At 42.7% G+C, this 16,631-nt stretch overlaps 1 long non-coding RNA gene across 3 annotated transcripts in view; it reads left to right on the top strand.

Moving 5' to 3' along the window:
* The window catches only part of LOC115563577 (uncharacterized), a 112,075-nt gene that overhangs the window by 78,014 nt on the left and 17,430 nt on the right, over positions 1–16,631 (top strand). For all 3 annotated transcript variants that reach the window (XR_016197254.1, XR_016197253.1, XR_016197256.1), the window contains 2 exons: positions 485–512; positions 13,998–14,132. This is a non-coding gene — a long non-coding RNA (uncharacterized LOC115563577). The remainder of the gene's footprint in view (positions 1–484; positions 513–13,997; positions 14,133–16,631) is intronic.

The following is a 16,631-nucleotide window of genomic DNA, read 5'->3' on the forward strand; positions in this document are numbered from 1 at the left end:
ACCCTCGCCTCCGCCCTCGGCACTCTCGCGCCCACGCCGGAGACCAAATCCCATTTGCAGTCGACGAATGTATTCAACAAAACGCAATTGCAAAGCTTGCCAGCTCGATTCCATGTCCAGACTCGAGTTCGAGCAATTGATCGTTTGCCTGCACGTTTAGCATAAAATATATTATGTACACGAAACATATATATAGCCAATAATATAATACCGAAGACCAAAAAATATTCATATACACATACATATGAATATTTCTGATAACATATGTATGCATATAAGAACATAATTTCATTTAAAATTTAACTAAATGGAATACTAAATGGTATACTATGTTTGCTCTTGATGCAAAGAGATATCTCTGCTTATTTTATGTAATCTATTTTTTTTTTTTTTTTCAATTTCACTGGAATTTTAAAGAACTAAATTATACATTATATATCATTATACCATATTAAAACTCTCTCTTTTCCCTCCTTTTTTACAGACTTTACATATGGATATCAAGAACTAGAGTAAGTAAAGTTAAAATCTTAAGTTAGGTGTACTATGGATTAAATTAGGTACAGAAAGATACAGAATGCCTCAGTATGGTATCATATTAAAGATTCCAAAAATAATTGCTTAAATTTGTATTTTTTATCTTTGTTATTTTTACCATTTCTATAACAATTATATTAAATATTGTATGCAAAGAAAAATAAAATTATTTATAAATATAACAAATTTCCATATGGTTTCCCAAATTGACTTATTTTGCAAAGTAGCTTTTGCTGTTCTCTGCAAAGCAAAGAATTTGCATAGCCGAAAAATATTCGTCATTTAATGCTTTAATGGCGAATGCAGGTCTGCCGTGTGACATATCCATCCATAATATAATATTATTTATAAGTATAATTCATACACAGTTGTTAGAGTTTACTTTTTACTTGCCAATTCCATTTCATATCTATTATTTCTTCGCGCTCACAACAGTCTACCCTGACATCTGTCATAATATCGTTCACACACTCTCATTGCCAATTCTGTTCAGTCCTTAAGAGGTGATAGAGATTCTGATTGAAATGAATTATAATTGAGTCCCACCCAGTAGAGGTCTGGCATTATGGTAGATTCAAGTTTTAAAATCTAGATATTTTATATTTGAACAAATTGAAGTCAGTTCAATGATCTATGAATAGGGTATATTGTATAGGGTATGCAATGGTCGGATACGCAGTCAAGCACCTCGTTTCAACATATTGTTGTCTTGCCCAACCCAGTGCGAATTCTAATTTGAGGTACCACGATAATTTTATCAGCGATTGTAAATCGCGAATTTAATAGTTAATCGATAGCAGTTTATGAGCATAAGCCTCCGACGAATATTAATTACCCCCGCCGAGTGAGCATATCAGATTCTAGACGACTAAGATATAAATCTGAAAAGAGTGGCGGACAATAGAGAGGTGATTTATTTGTTTTTAAAGACGTGTTTAGCGCACAGTTTCTTAATTGCCAAATCGTTAAACCATCATAAAACTCGCCTCGAAGTTGCTCTTGCTTGTTGGCTGTTTGGCTGTGGCTGTGGCTGTGGCTGTGGCTGTGGCATCGTGGGAGCTGTGTGACTTGAGACGGCTCAGGAATTTCAAGAAAATGTGGAAAATGTATTAGTGCATATTATTTATTGTAGAAAAGCATACTATTTATACTTTCCGAATCATGTGCTGTGTGTATAGCACAATCGGACAAAGGCAGCTCCAGCCCAATGTCAATAATGGAATATGGAAAACAGATACCAAATCGAAAGATCTCAGCAGCAAGTGCCGAGCAACCGCACTGTGAATGCCCGGTCGAAAACCCACCCTGGGCAGAGCTGAACAGAGCAGAGCCGAGCCACAGCCAGGAGGGCCAGAGCGAGAGAGAACGAGAGAGCGTGAATAGGAACGAGATTCCTTAGCTGTGGCAGTGACAGCAACAACAATTTAAGCATTTCCAAAATCAAATATGGCCGAATTAAATGTTCTTTGCGTGCTCTTTGTGCGCTCCTTCGCCGCGGCCATTGTTGCCATGGCAACCGACTGCATTACGTCGGGCAGGGGGAAGAGGACGGAGATAGGGCAGTTGCCGGGCCGGGCGAGCGATACAGAAACGCCGCATGTTCATAAATTCATTTGGCGTTTTTGCTGTTGTTGTTGTTGCTGGTGCGGTGCTGGTTGTGGTTGTTGTAGTTGTCTTTGTCAATGTTGTTGCTTTAGCCGTTGTCAAGTAGGTTTGCCTTTCGATATCTCTGGTCTCTGCCTGGTTGCTGGTTCTGTTTCCCTTCGTACCGCGCTCCCCCCTCACGCGCTGCTGCAGTTCAATGGCTTCTGAGCACGATCAGCCTTCCATTCGGATGAAGTGGAAATTCAAAAATCAATATACATATGCTAATGCATTTTTGGATCTAGAAGAGTTTCATGTTCATGGATTTCAATCGAAGAATTGAATTTTCCAATTTTATCAATCATCCTTACTCGATTCGGTCTGATAAGAAATCGTTTCCATCCCCTATTTACGTATATTAGATTTTGCGTATACGTTGAAAACGCACAAAAACAGAAGTACGCGTCTTACGCAACAGATGGCGCTATGCATGTTACAGAAACTGTCGCCTACAGCGCAGTGGTGCTTTTACGGTTTATCCTATGTACAAAATTGAAAATGTTTACTTTTCTGGGATATTACTTGTAGGGATCTATTATTAGAAATGACACGAGATCAGCTCTTACGGACTATGAATTATTTCAATTTCACTACTAGACCAGATTACATTGCATATTGAAATTTTAATATCTGGCTCCTCGTTTTTTCTCATGTTTCTGATTGGCCTAGGCATTACATTCCATATTGCAGCATATTCACCATGATAGAAGTATTTTAGAAGCATTCGTATTGACTCATAACAACTGTTATGAATAGTTGTTAGGCTCTCTTTATACATACATACATATGTGTATCTAAATAATATCTATCAGTCTCTCTAAAGCATTTAGAATGACATAGCCCATCTGTATAATAAGTAATAATATTAAATTATTTGTCTCATATGTTTTATTTATTATTATTATTTCATCAAGTTTTTTTTACAATTTTCAGTAACTCCAATTATATTACAAAAAATAAATATTAATAATGTTTAATTTAATTTCAAGTATTATGTTAAATTTTTTGGTATAAACATTCATAACGTTAATTGACTTTAATAACAGTTTCAATCAAATTTTATAATACGCGTCGTCATCCGAGTAGTCGTCAGTGCTGCCAATCAGCTGTTCCGGCCTTGTCATCTGTCTTCGGCCATCAAAGTGACGCGTCCGTCAACAGGTTGCTTAAGGGTGCCGGAAAAGTGCTCCAAGACCCAAGATGAGACGGAATGAATAAATGAAAGCAAATTTGGCAGTCAATAGAGTAAAAATAATTGTATTTATTTTGTGAGTGATTTTGTTAGTGTGTGTAAATGGAATATAACTGAATAATATTGAAAGAAGTAGTTCATGTGAATAATAACAAAGTCGCTCTACGATTAAATTGAAACAGTTGAATTAAAGTTTTCACACATCCCGCGTTGCTGGTGTTTCCTCGTGTTACGTATACTGAAGGTATACCGGATAGGATACACTCAGGATACATTCAGTATACGTATACGAAGTTGCACAGGCTCAACTATTCGCGCCTGAAAAGTGTTAAATCTCGAACCGCCGTCTGCAAGGGCAGCTACCGACGTTGTTGACCCGACGATTGCACGGCCGCAACTGAGCTGCCGGCAGGAAAAACTAACCGTCGAATTTCCGCAATTGTCGTTTCCTACTTCGTACCCGGCTCGTGTCCTCGTGTTCTCGTGTCCGCGTGTCGTGCCGTGTCGTGCCGTGTCGCGCATCGCTGTCTGTTTCCCCTTGAGCTCAGCTAAATTAAAGATAGAAGAGAGGCAACGTTTCCGGCCTGTTGTCGCTGTCGTCACATGTCCTTCGATGCAGTTTGGTGGTTGCTGATAAGCGCCCGGCGAGAGTCTAGCATATGATTTAGATAAGACCCATCTACCACTTGCCGGTCTTGCGGACACTGCTTTGCATATGCAGTTCACCGCTTCACCTGGATCCTGCGAATGAGAAGGCAGCATAGACAGCAGGAGACTTGATAGAGCTCCAGATTAAACACTATAAACTAAGCAAGTTACTGCCGCCTGCCTTGCGGTAAGCTTCAACTCCCAGCTAACGCCCACGCAACTATTTTGCCAATCGCGATAATCACCCTTTGTTGGAACTGGCACTAAACAACACACAGCCCCGAGTAATGGAAGAGGCCATGCCCAGCAGCCCGCACGTCCTTCCATTTAATCCAAGATGGCAAGCACACACCCAATGTAGACGATACAAGTGTCCCAGCCAGTTACCCAAGCAGGCAGCCAGCCAGCCAGCCAGCCAAACTCTCTGGCAATCTAATGCCTAAGATAAAATTCAAAATTTATAATATTGCACAGTTTGCCCGATATAAAACGTAAACTTATGGCTCTCGAGGAGTACGTGCCATATTTTCTCTACATACATATGTATGTACATACAAACAAATATATATGTATATATATATATATAGGTATGTATGCATGTGTGTGTGTGTGTAGCACAGCCAGCCACTTCTAACACCCAACCCTTGCTGGCTTGGAGTCACGAGCTCGTTATGCTTGTGAGATTTCATTTGTGTGTTCAGCAACAAGGTCCAACCCCCAGGTACAGTGGGCGAAAGCGAGGAAAGCGCAACTGAAAAAGGGCGAATGACACGCAGATGTTCCATGAATGCCAACAATAGATCAGATTCCCTTTCCCTATAAAGCTAGGACAGCTAGAAGATACCCGATGACAGTGTGTGTGTGTGAATTAATCTTACAATAAGATCATACACATATATAGATACATATACAATATGTATATATGTATATTCATTGCGAAGCTACGATGTAGGACTTATTCCGTTTCATCGGCAAATGTATATATTATATTTTGATTTATTTTTCATTTTAGTGGAATTATGTATCAATAGATTATTGGGGCAAATACTACCTCTATAAAAAATTAATTTTTATTTGATGTATGTTTTATTATAATCTTATTTTTATTTGTTTTTATTTTTATCATTTATTTATTTTTATTTTTATTTATTTTTCATTTTAATTTATTTCTGGCTTCGTTTGTTGTTTTAAATTGAATTTAAAGTTGTTCAATGAAAAATATAATTGTTATTTGATAACTTGATGAATTTTGCTTTCGAAATATAATTAAAAGAATCCATTTTCCCATACTATTGAACGATTCACCTATCGCAGTTACATCATGTTTAAACAGGTCTTTTCTGTTCCATTCCATCACTATAAATTCCAGGTTTCGCTATATATTAATCGACTATCAGGCTATATCATAAATATGAATTATTTTCACCTATCACTGTATCTATTTATATATAGCTGAATTCAAGTAATGGTAGATAGAGAAATGAAATAATTTTTGCTAGAATCAGCAGGGCTCGAGCCATCGTAGCCAGGCCTATGTAAAGATGTCTGTGCGCACGACTTTTTTCGCCCCTATATAATAGGGGTGGTCGCTCGCTGGGGAGGGGGAGGCGTACACACACAAAACGGCCGTTACAGCCATAAATATCATTTTTTTATTGGCACAACCCTAAATGGCGGCATTTGGCAAAGCAAATTCCAATGCAAAACGCTCGTCTAGGCGATGCAGGAACAAAACGAAAACCAACAAAAATATCGGGTGGGGGAACGGACTGACAAATGGACATATAGTCAGGCGGGATCCGCATAATGAGCGTCAAGGGCGGTTTTATCCCTGAATGTAAGGAATTGGGGCTTGGGGCTGCGGTTGGCGTTGCCCACCTTTAAGAATGTGCGACAATTTGTAAGCGCAGCGAGCCGTGCACGGATACGCTACCCAACATAACATAACCCTGCTGAAGCAGGAGCAGGAGCTGGAGATGGAGATGGAGATAGAAATGGAATCTTTTGGCCACTGTATGAAAATCTTTTGCCTTGTAAATTGCACAGCATAATGGAACGTGACTTTATGGCAGTCACTGGGCACGGTTGCCAAGGTGTACTAAACGCTACTTATGGCCAACCGCTGGGAGGTGTTGGAGCTGCAACAGCTTTTGAAATTTGCACGCTTCGCTCAGCCAGTGCGAAGAAAACGAAACTGAAACTGAAACTGAAACTGAGACGCCAAATGCCAAACGGCAGAGGACAGACAAAGACGACATAAACGAGGGGAAACAATCGCTCGAAATTACAGACGCCATTGCGCCATTGTTGGCAGCAGCCGCATACTACGGGGCATCCAACCAACACCCCCAACCACCCCCAACCACCCCCACCCCCAGCACTGACTTCTATTAAGCTTGCTCGCCCTACCCTTGCCACCTGCTACCCCATGGAGGCCATCAGCGCTTTTCAGTTGATTGTTTCCTCGCTGGGCGAGCAGTTTAACCGCAGCCACACCCTTCGCCCGATTCGAATCGATTCAAAAGTCTGCCCGCCCCCTCTCAGAGCCATTGCTGCTGCTTGATTCTGCACTTTTTACCTCTGTGGCTGTCTTCCTGTCTTTGGGGCGTAGTTTCCAAATGAGTTTCTTTTTTTCTCTCTCCTCTCAATTATTTGCCGCATTTGGATTTCGCCTTCTTCCTCTCGGGCCAGAAGACTGCGCGTACATTTTTTATTTCTCTCTTCTTTTATCACTCATTGGGGATTATGTCTTGATGATTGAAGTTAAATTTAGTTTTTAAATTAGTTTCACCTCGGACTGACTTTGGATGCAAATGGCAAGCGGCAAATGGCGAATGCCAAACTGCGTTCAGCGAACTTGCTTCCCTCAAGCTGAGCTCCATTTAATTGAGAGAAGAAACATTTATATTTCATGCCAAGGATCTGTCATTTAATTTCGCCAACCTCCAATCTAATCCAATGGACCACAATGAATGGCACTCATATCCGAATACAGCTGCACCGCAGTCCAAATTCGTTCGTTTGATATCAAAGTAATTTAAATTTTGGAGCCTTCAGTGGGAACATGGCGAATGTGTTTGCGGTTCTCTGCAAGTGTAGAGGGAGTGGCTGCAGATGCCAGAGTCGGGGCTCGGGACTCGGGGTTTGGGATTCGGGATACGGGACTCGGCCAATATTGCGTCAACGACTTGCAAACAAAATTAGAAAAGAAAACCCAAACAAGCGGTGGGTAGCATATGCTGCTGAGTGTGCGCCGGCATCAAAATGACTACACAAACTTTTCAAATTAGATTTCACACCCAAACTAAACATAGGGCGGGCCCAGACTGAGACGTCGAGCTGCAGGCAACGGGGGAGCCAGGCGATCCAAGCTCAAGAAGCCGAGGCTGAGGCTAAATCTGAGACAGGAGTCGACACTTATGCCCAGAGCATTGCCACCGCATTTGTAATTCAGTTTAATGGGTTAGACGAGGACGTTGCTCGACGCTCTCTGTGCGCGACAGCTGTGGCAAACTTCAAGTGCAAACTTAGAAATGGACGCAATTAGTGTGCAGTTTATGCGCCATGAAGCGGCAGCAGCAGCAGCAGAAGCAGCGACAGCAGACGATGACATGATTGTCCTGCTTGTGTCTTGTGCATAATGTGTTGTGTCTTGTCTGCCTCGCAATTTGAATGGCCAAATTAGAATTGCCATTGGCACGCCCACATCGCCCACCTCATACCTGTCTCAGCTCCGTCTGTGAGCAATTTCCCATTTGAAGCAGCGCGTGGGCAGCATTCACAGAACAATGCATACGAGTAAGTGAGGGTGAGGGTGAGCAGGAGGAGGGAGGAAAGGCAAACTCGCCTACTCGCCCACTCATTTCATTCATTCATTAAGTCAGATTTGCATCCGTCTGGAAGCCTCATTGTGCTCTGTCAAGCGCGTGCTATTAAGTTTAATTCACCGTGGGGCAGGCAGCTGTTCATAAATGCAAATTCTGTGGCCTGCCTGCTGATGGCTAAACCACCAACAGCAGCAGCCTCACGGCTCCCATCCATACCATAAATCACGCCGAAGGGCAGCAGAGCTATCGTTTGATAATTTGCGAAAATGGGACCGACAGACACCGCCATATTGCGAAGCAGGCGACATGCATATATCTATGTATGTATGTATACATACAGCGTGCATATGTATGTGTGACACACACACGCGCGTATGACATTTCACGCCTGCATCTGTCGCTGGCCCAGGGGTTGGGGGAAACGAATCGAATTGCAAAAAGCAGATATCTAATATCAGCCAAGCATCCACCTTCCCGACTCGAATCCGCCCTGGTCGCTCTCGTAGGTGTGAGAGTGCGTAATTATGCGCTCGCAGTCGTAAAACTAAACTTTATGGCCGCCGTGGCTGCACCTCATGATTAGACCTCGTCCCGCTGCCTCTGCCGCCCTGTCTGCTCTGGCCGCTGCCATTCGATTGATTTATGCGTGTGTGAAAACTCGCCGAGCCCTGCCGGCAGCCCGTACGCCAACTGGGCAGTTGTCTCACAGCTGAATGTGATTTCATAACACAGGCATCCAGCATCCAGGTGGCAGGCCTCTAAACGTAGACGTGCCACGCGCAGATTTTGGCGCGCATACGCCCCATTGGCCGTCTGAACATGTATTCAAAAAGGGTGATGGGGAAGGGGAAGGGGAAGGGGAAGGGGAAGGCGAAGGAGGAATGACTAAGGGTGCACCCACTCAAATATGGATTTCTCTATATGCTAATGATGGAGCTACTAGTTGATGAAATATTATTGAAAATTATGTGATATACATATGTATGTATCTGTATAAATACATATGTATGAATTCATACATACATAGGAATGCAGTTCAAGTCAATTTATTAATGTTAATTAAGCTTTTTGACATCTCAAGGTAAGACTCACCAATTATGGCATCTGTTAACATCAACAGTTTCTCTCCACCATCTGCGGGGGTCCACAGAAAAGCCCAGACTTCAATGAAAGAACCTAACCTGCCCCAATGTCAGAAAATAGACTTAGCTAATGCGTAAAATACGCAACAAAAAACAGGCAATGATAAATTATGTTAAAGGGAAATGAAAAATAATTGTTATTATCATATTATTCTCGGTTGGAGACAGACACTCGTCTCTCTTCTCTCCCCATCCTCGCGACATCCCACATCGAATAGACATTCATTCTGTTCGTTCGCAACGCCTAAAGCGCTTAGTTACCATAGAAAACAAATGGCATCAACATCTCTATTATTTTATCTTGCTTTCTGCTTCTCTCTTTTTCATCTGAGGTATCACCTACTCTCTTTCTCTCTCTCACTCGTTCTTTTGGGCTTCACGTAGGCACTTTGGAAGCTTTGATGTTAGTGTGTGTGTGTGTGTGTTACGTCGTCGCTGTGAACTGACGGAAAGAAGCAAAACAAACCATAAACGTGCGTAGCCAGCCAGAATGCGAATGCGAATACGAATGCGAAGGCGAAGGCGAAAGCAAAAGCGAAACCGAAAAACAAGAAACTAAACGAAGCATAAAGCAAAAAATTCAACCACAGTTTTAGTCAAAGGGTCGACATGAAACCCCGGTACTTCCACCGTCGTCCCACTTCCCTCATCCATCGTTTGCCGTCAGTCGTCAGCTGTCCGACGTTCCCGCTCCGTCCTCTTCTCTAACTCCAGCCCCAACCCAGCTAAAGCCATAAGTCAATGTCAATGGCACGCAGACAGACAAACGACACACCACATACACACTGACACTCACACACAAACGCACACACACACACACACTCAGAGCACGCAACTTTTTTGGGGCAGTGCTTTAACGGAGCTTCCATGTTTTAAAGGGCCTTGACATGCGGCGTTCACCTGACGAGCTCACAATGCGATGTTTACGGGCGGCGCTTGGAGTGCTTCGGTCTGCAAGAGAAAAAGTGCAAAAAACAGAATTTACAATTTACAATCGAGGATAATGACGATAAACGATAAGCAAAACTCTCATTAGTTTCAAAATTAATCCACGCCGTAGAACAAGTAACTTATGCCTTATCTTATTTAAGCTCACATACACACACACACACAACATATACAATATAAACTCACACAGACACATTCACATTCACATTCGCTCTCTTGCACTCCCACTCCCGCTGCAGCTGGGCAATGCAAACTCGTTTTTGCGCGACGCCTTTAACGGTAAACAAAAGCACAAATCTCTCAACTCAATAACTCAATAGTTCACAATAACTCAGCACAGATAGCACATGTTTCAGAATGGGAACTCGGATTTTCGATGCACACATATTACTTAAGAAAAACGTTATAGCAATTAAATTTTTGTACGTACATATGTATATAGCAAGTTGTGAGTGGAAAGTACTTGAAGTGGATATTTGGCTGCCGCAATTTTGGGACGTTTATTTTTTTGGCGGATGTTTGCTTTTCAACGTTTTGCGTTCATTTGAAGCCGTCGCCCGACGATTTCTTGTGCGCCGCTTGGTCGCTCTGCCTCTGCCTCTGCCTCTGGCTCTGCCACGGCCTCTGTCTCGGGCTCGGCCAACGACGTCGACGTCGCCGGCTGCGACGCGCACGCGGACTCCGAGGTTTCGCCCGCTTCTGTATCTGTGCGTATCTCACAGATATTACCCCACGGTCGCACAGAGTATCTGTGTGTATCTGTGTGCCTAGTAGTACACTGCCTTGCCTTATGTGTGTGTGTCTGTAGTGAGCGTGCTGCGTGTGTTTGTATATGCGTGTGAGCGAGTATCTATGCTATCCATGCACGCAGCGCCTCGTCAAATGTCCCACGTTTGGTACTTTTCGAGTCAACTGCATGACAGTTAGACGACTAACAACCGTTTACTCTAACTGGTACTTTGCGTGCATTGCGAATTCGAAATCGGGAAATTTCCCTTGCTGCGTGCCGGCAACGGCTGAAAAATTTCCCGGCCACGTGCTTGCTCGCATTGTTATTGCAAAGGCTTTGTTGTTATTGTCGTTGGCCCGCTGGTCCGTTGACTTTGTGCTTTTTCGCAGCGGAGCTTTCAGCTTTGCGTTTTCGTTTGCCGTTGCTTTTGCCTTTTGCTTTTGCTCTGCTCTAGTACATAACATAACCTTGCCCCCATCGCTGACACTGTTGTTGTTGCCAATCGCCGGCGCGTCTTCAATTCATTTATGGAGCACTTTTAGGCCGTCTGCGACCCATTTAGATTTTCGTTTTTCTTATTGCCTTATGGCTTATGCCTCGGCCTCTCCTACACACACGCAAACCACACACATATAGTCATGTATATAGAAAGCTGTTGTTGTAGTTGTTGCAATTAATGACCATTTGAATTATATTTGTGCTCGTAAAATTTACAAGAATTGTTTGCTGGCATTTGCCTGGCACTCATCCTCTCCCCAATGGAGCCTCTTCCACAGAATCCAGTTTCCCATTCACTTTGTACGTAGACAGCACAAATTTTTACGACTTTTCTGTACAATGCGCAAATACTTTCACAATGGACCAACGCCCAACGTCCGCAGCAGCATTCTGACCCGGACCCAGACCCAGACCCAGACCCGGACAGAGGCACCCTACAACCCAAGCAAACCAACATGCCCCAGCCCGACCCAACCATGCCTGGTACCCGGTCAGAACGTGAAATTATTTACCGTTGGCCCGGACTGCGGGCTAAAGGAATCAGGTCTTTTATTATAGATTTTCTAATTTCATAAATAGTTTGTAAATAATGAAATTATGCAATAGCCGTTTATTAAATTTCTAAAAAATAGTTCCCATAGAAGGGAGCTACTTGAGTAAGCAAAGGAATTAGATGTTTTATATGGATATGCATATCTGATATTTTTCTGACTTTAGCACTATTTTAGTAATAGTAATATCTACAAAAGTCAAAGCTAGCTTCAGATTTCAACACTAGTTTACATCTGCTATCAAGTCTATATATGTATAATAGATAGATAGGCGCTACAGATCGGGAGTTACATTGTTATTGACAGGACAAGAAGGATTAATATATCTTATGGGCACATATTATTTACACAAATTGATATGTCTGAAGATTATTAATGTTAGATATAAGAGTATTCAAAATTTAAATAAATATTATCTTATTGACTAAAATATATATTTATGCATTTAGCAATATTATTAGCAATAGCAAAGTATCGTCTAAGAATGTTATATATATTAGAAAAGCAAAATTAATTGAAAAAGTTCTTTAATATTTATCTTGAAACCATATACATAGATAGATGTGTGCAGGGGAATATGCATTGCAATAATATCCTCGGGATAATTGTATTGCAGAGATAATAATAATAAACTACCCTGAGCTATATGCGCGGACCACCCTTACAGCTTGCAACTGCAACTGTGTAAGTAAACGTTACCTACTGGCATGTATCTGTGTGCGTGAGTGTGTGTGCGTATGCGAGTGTGTGCATACTTCGCAAGGCTAACCCCTAATTGCAGTGCCATAAAAAAGTGCAATTTGAACAAAGGACAGCGAATGAGCAGAGCTCTCAGAGCGACAAGATAGAGGAGAGGCTGCTGGCACCAGGCAGCAGGACAGCAAGGATTAGACATTAGCCGCAGAAGCACCACTACGAGATGCAGAAGAAGAATAAGAAGAAGAAGAGGACACCCCAACAGCATCAACTTATGCGGAACTGCATTTTCACTTTTGCCACAGAGAAATGAACACGATTTGCACTGGATGGCGAGATGGCAGTGGGGATCGGGTCAAGTTGATGGAAGCTGAAGTAGCATATGTTTCTGTCTGCTGCCAGTTGGCAGTTATCCGTAATGTGTGCATACAATGAGTGTCCTGCGTCCCGCCTCCCACCTCCCGCCTGGCGTCAGATGCGTCCTGCGTTTTGTGGCAATGTCAAGATGCAAATTTCGCTCGCACATGATATCGAAAATCTCGAGAACTGCACCCAATCAACTGGAAATTACCAAGCGTCGAGTTAAGTGCCCAGCAATAGCAGCAAAGCAGCACCGACTCACAGTGCGCAGCTGAATTGATAACAGATTCAGCGAAACGACAGCAACAACAATTACAGCAACAACAATGGATAGCAAAAACAACAATGAAGGGCGATAAGCGACGCAAGCGGCTCGCGGCTTGCGGCATGCGGCACGCGGCCCACGGCTTCGCGGTACTCGACTGCACAAGCTGGAGCCAGCCGGTGGGTCGGCCGGCGTCTAGCGTGGGCGTGGCGGCAGCAACAGAACTATAGTGCACCCTGTTGCGCCAACGGTAGTGCGCCAGCAAATGCCGTTGCTCAGCTAGTCGTACCGCACTGAAAATCCATAGCCGGACGAGGCGAGCGAGCCAGCGCGATGCGACGTAGCGTGAGTGTGAGGGAGACAGATGCGGCTGCTGCGGCCATTTTGGTGGGAGCAGGCCCGATATAGTCAATGGCAACAACAACAAAGACGCAACCATCGCCCTCGCGAAGCCAGCGGCAGCGCCAGCGCCAGCGTCGCCGTCGACCGCGACGGCGCCCGCCACTGCAGCTGGTCAGCGGCCCAGTCTTTGGAGACTTGCCGCAACTTCGAAGCGTACGTACGACTGAGCAAGACTCTGAGCAATGGAATTTGACGTCTGCGACTCTAGAGAATCAGCTGCCTCTGTCTGTGACTGCGTCTGTGACTGTGTTTCTGTCTGTGTATGCGCGAAGCCTGAGCGAAAACTTTTGAGTGAAAGAATGGCAAGTGGCCAGAGATGATTTCCAGAGACTCCCACTCATTCTCCCGACTTGACAAAATGGTACTTGGAACTCAAATTTGGGTTTCTCATGCCTCGATATTGTAAATTTGCAAGCAACTAATTATTAATTTTGTAATACATATTTTAGTACACAAATAGCAAATCGCATTACTGCACTAAGGAATTTTATTAACTTTCATCAATGCCCGATTTGAGTGTGTGACTAATTAAATTTGAAACATTCTTCTCGTTTCAGCTTTTTATTTGAAAAACTATTCGTACACCATTTTATAATTTTATTTTGCTTCGCGTTGTGTTTTATAATGTTTGCAGATCAAGCTCATAAAACTTGTGGATTATAACTATAAAAGTACACTTCACAGCACGAAGGGTTGGTATACAAATTTATTATCTTTTTAAAAGATATATGCATACATTTTTATTAGCATAAATATTAGCATAAAATCTGTGGGCGATCGCTGACGAAAAAGATGGAAATAAAAGTCTTGATGCATTTCAAATGAACATTGTTTACGGCCGTGTAAAGTCAAGTTACAAAAACCCATAAACCTCTTTGTCTACTCCAATAAAAACGCGAATAAAACATAATTCGATAATGATTGAAAAAAATCCCGTCCGACGGCTTTTTGCGCATGAATCGATCATAATTATGCGACTTGAGGCTCTCGCTTATCCTCGAATAATTTCCCGCTTTCAAGCCCCCATTAACATGGCCGTAAAACCAGCAATGGACCGAAAGTTCCGTCGGGTCTTCTCTGTCTCTATCCCCTTCTCGCTCTCGCTCTACCTTTCTTTCTCGCCCTTGAAATCTACGGCTCAGATTCACCGTCTTAGAGTGATCAATATGATTTTGAAGAGACCTTAGAATTATTATTCAAATTTAACCTCGGCTCCAGCTTTTGAATGGACGATCCGAAACTTGATTCATGTGTTCATAAGCCGATCCGTGTGCTCAGTTTCACAATTTCATGAACTCACTTGGCAGCTGCAACCATTTCTAATTTCATTTAAGTAATCAACGGCAAAGATGGTCTACGCGGCTCCATTTTAGCCTGGGGCTACAGTCCGTTGGGGCGATTCAAAGTGAAGGTTTTATTTCGTTCTAATACTCGTGCGCGCCGCAAAGGGGGTATATCTGGCCACTAGGCCAACTCACGAGTCGCCTAAAACATATTAACTACATTTATGTATATAGTTATCCGATTGGAGTTTGGAAAGGTCTTATCTCATCCATTGAGCCAAGATCAGATTTGCAGCGGGACTCTGTGAATTTGTGTAATATAATTGGGCGGGCGGTTAACGAGTATTGCACAGTCGGTTACGCTCTGAGTTGTTGTTTTTCTGTTTGTTTTCTGCTTTTGCTTGACTGGACGCCGCACAGAAATTACCGATTTGTGTAATTCTCGCCGTGTTTCGATTGTCTCAGCACATTATGAATGGGCCGATAAAATGCATTCATTATTGCCATTAGTGACCGTAAATTGGTGAATAAATGTGACACAATGTCGGCCTGGCTGCTCTCCCCCTCCCTCTCCTGCTGCCGCCTTCTCCGGGAGCTGAGGCACGTCATTGGTGGAGCCGATGCGAATCTGAATCCGAATCCGAGTTCGCATCCGAATCCGAGTCCAAGTGGCATGGCTGACGCTGCTGACAGAGACGTTATTCCAGTTTTAAATCTGCGGCGGAATGCTGGCAGGGATGCTGGCCGAGCACGGCAATTAATACGATGCACTTAATGCCCTCATAATAAGGTGTTTTTATTACGCAACAACAATCAACAATATCTTCGAGAGCACTTAAATGCGCCGTTGCACCTTTCCCCACTGTCCACCCGACAAGCGCAGCATCTGCGAAAATATTATTTTACCAAATATTGAGTACCCCTGCTGGCAGGAGGCAAATGTCTTGAAATATTCGACTGCCATTTTGGGCAATATTCAAATGAAACAGCAATTTTAAATTTGTAATTGCTGTCTACAATCGTAAGTATAGTTATCATCTCCGAGTCCGAGTGTGAGTCCGAGGGTGAGTGCGAGTTCGAGTCCGACCCGAGTCGGTGCTAATTATCAGGCATTCGCAGTAGCCGCTTATCGCCAGCTAATGATTTTTACTGTCACTTAAATACAGATTTAATGACTTTATTAATTCAATTCATTTCAATTTGATTCTCCCCCGTCTGATGTCAGTCTGACAGTCGCTAGGGGACACCTTGCGATCAGCTCGTGCTCTCTGCATTATCAGCTCTTCCCCCTCACCTTCCTGCCCCAGCTCCCAGCTGCGGAGAGCAAAAAGCAAAAGCGAAACAAAATTAACAAATACGAAGTAAAAGAATTTATATACATATAATAAATTATTATAATAAAGAAAAATCCATTAAAATTTAATAATGTGTAATCAACGACTTTTGCACTTTTGCGCTCGATGCCTATGAAGTTCCATAATTATAAAATAATCATTTATTATGGAGCACTTGATTGGCTTACGTTAGGTACACACACCCTATATGTTCCAGCTCTGAATAAAAATGAATTCGGCTAGGGCTGAAAATTCAGTTTATTCAGCTGTGCTGCTTTTGATATGATTTCTCAAAACATTACTGTAAATATCTAAATATGAATGGGTTCCCATGACATGAGCAATATTTATATTAAAATTCAAATCAAAATATCTTCCATTGTCATCTATATTGAATAAAGCAATGAAACAAAAAGGCCTGCTTCAACAATTTGACCGTTGTATAAGTAGAAGTATTAGGAAACAGCATGGATTAATTTATTTTGGCTTTATTAAAATGATGATGATGGATCTGTAGAAATTAAAAGAAATTCAAAAGCATCAAACGTAAAATTATTATGCAACAAGGGGCAAC

Source organism: Drosophila navojoa, chromosome 2 (genome assembly GCF_054131105.1).
Source record: "Drosophila navojoa isolate 15081-1374.11 chromosome 2, UAZ_NAV_1.0, whole genome shotgun sequence".
Classification (NCBI taxonomy): domain Eukaryota; kingdom Metazoa; phylum Arthropoda; class Insecta; order Diptera; family Drosophilidae; genus Drosophila; species Drosophila navojoa.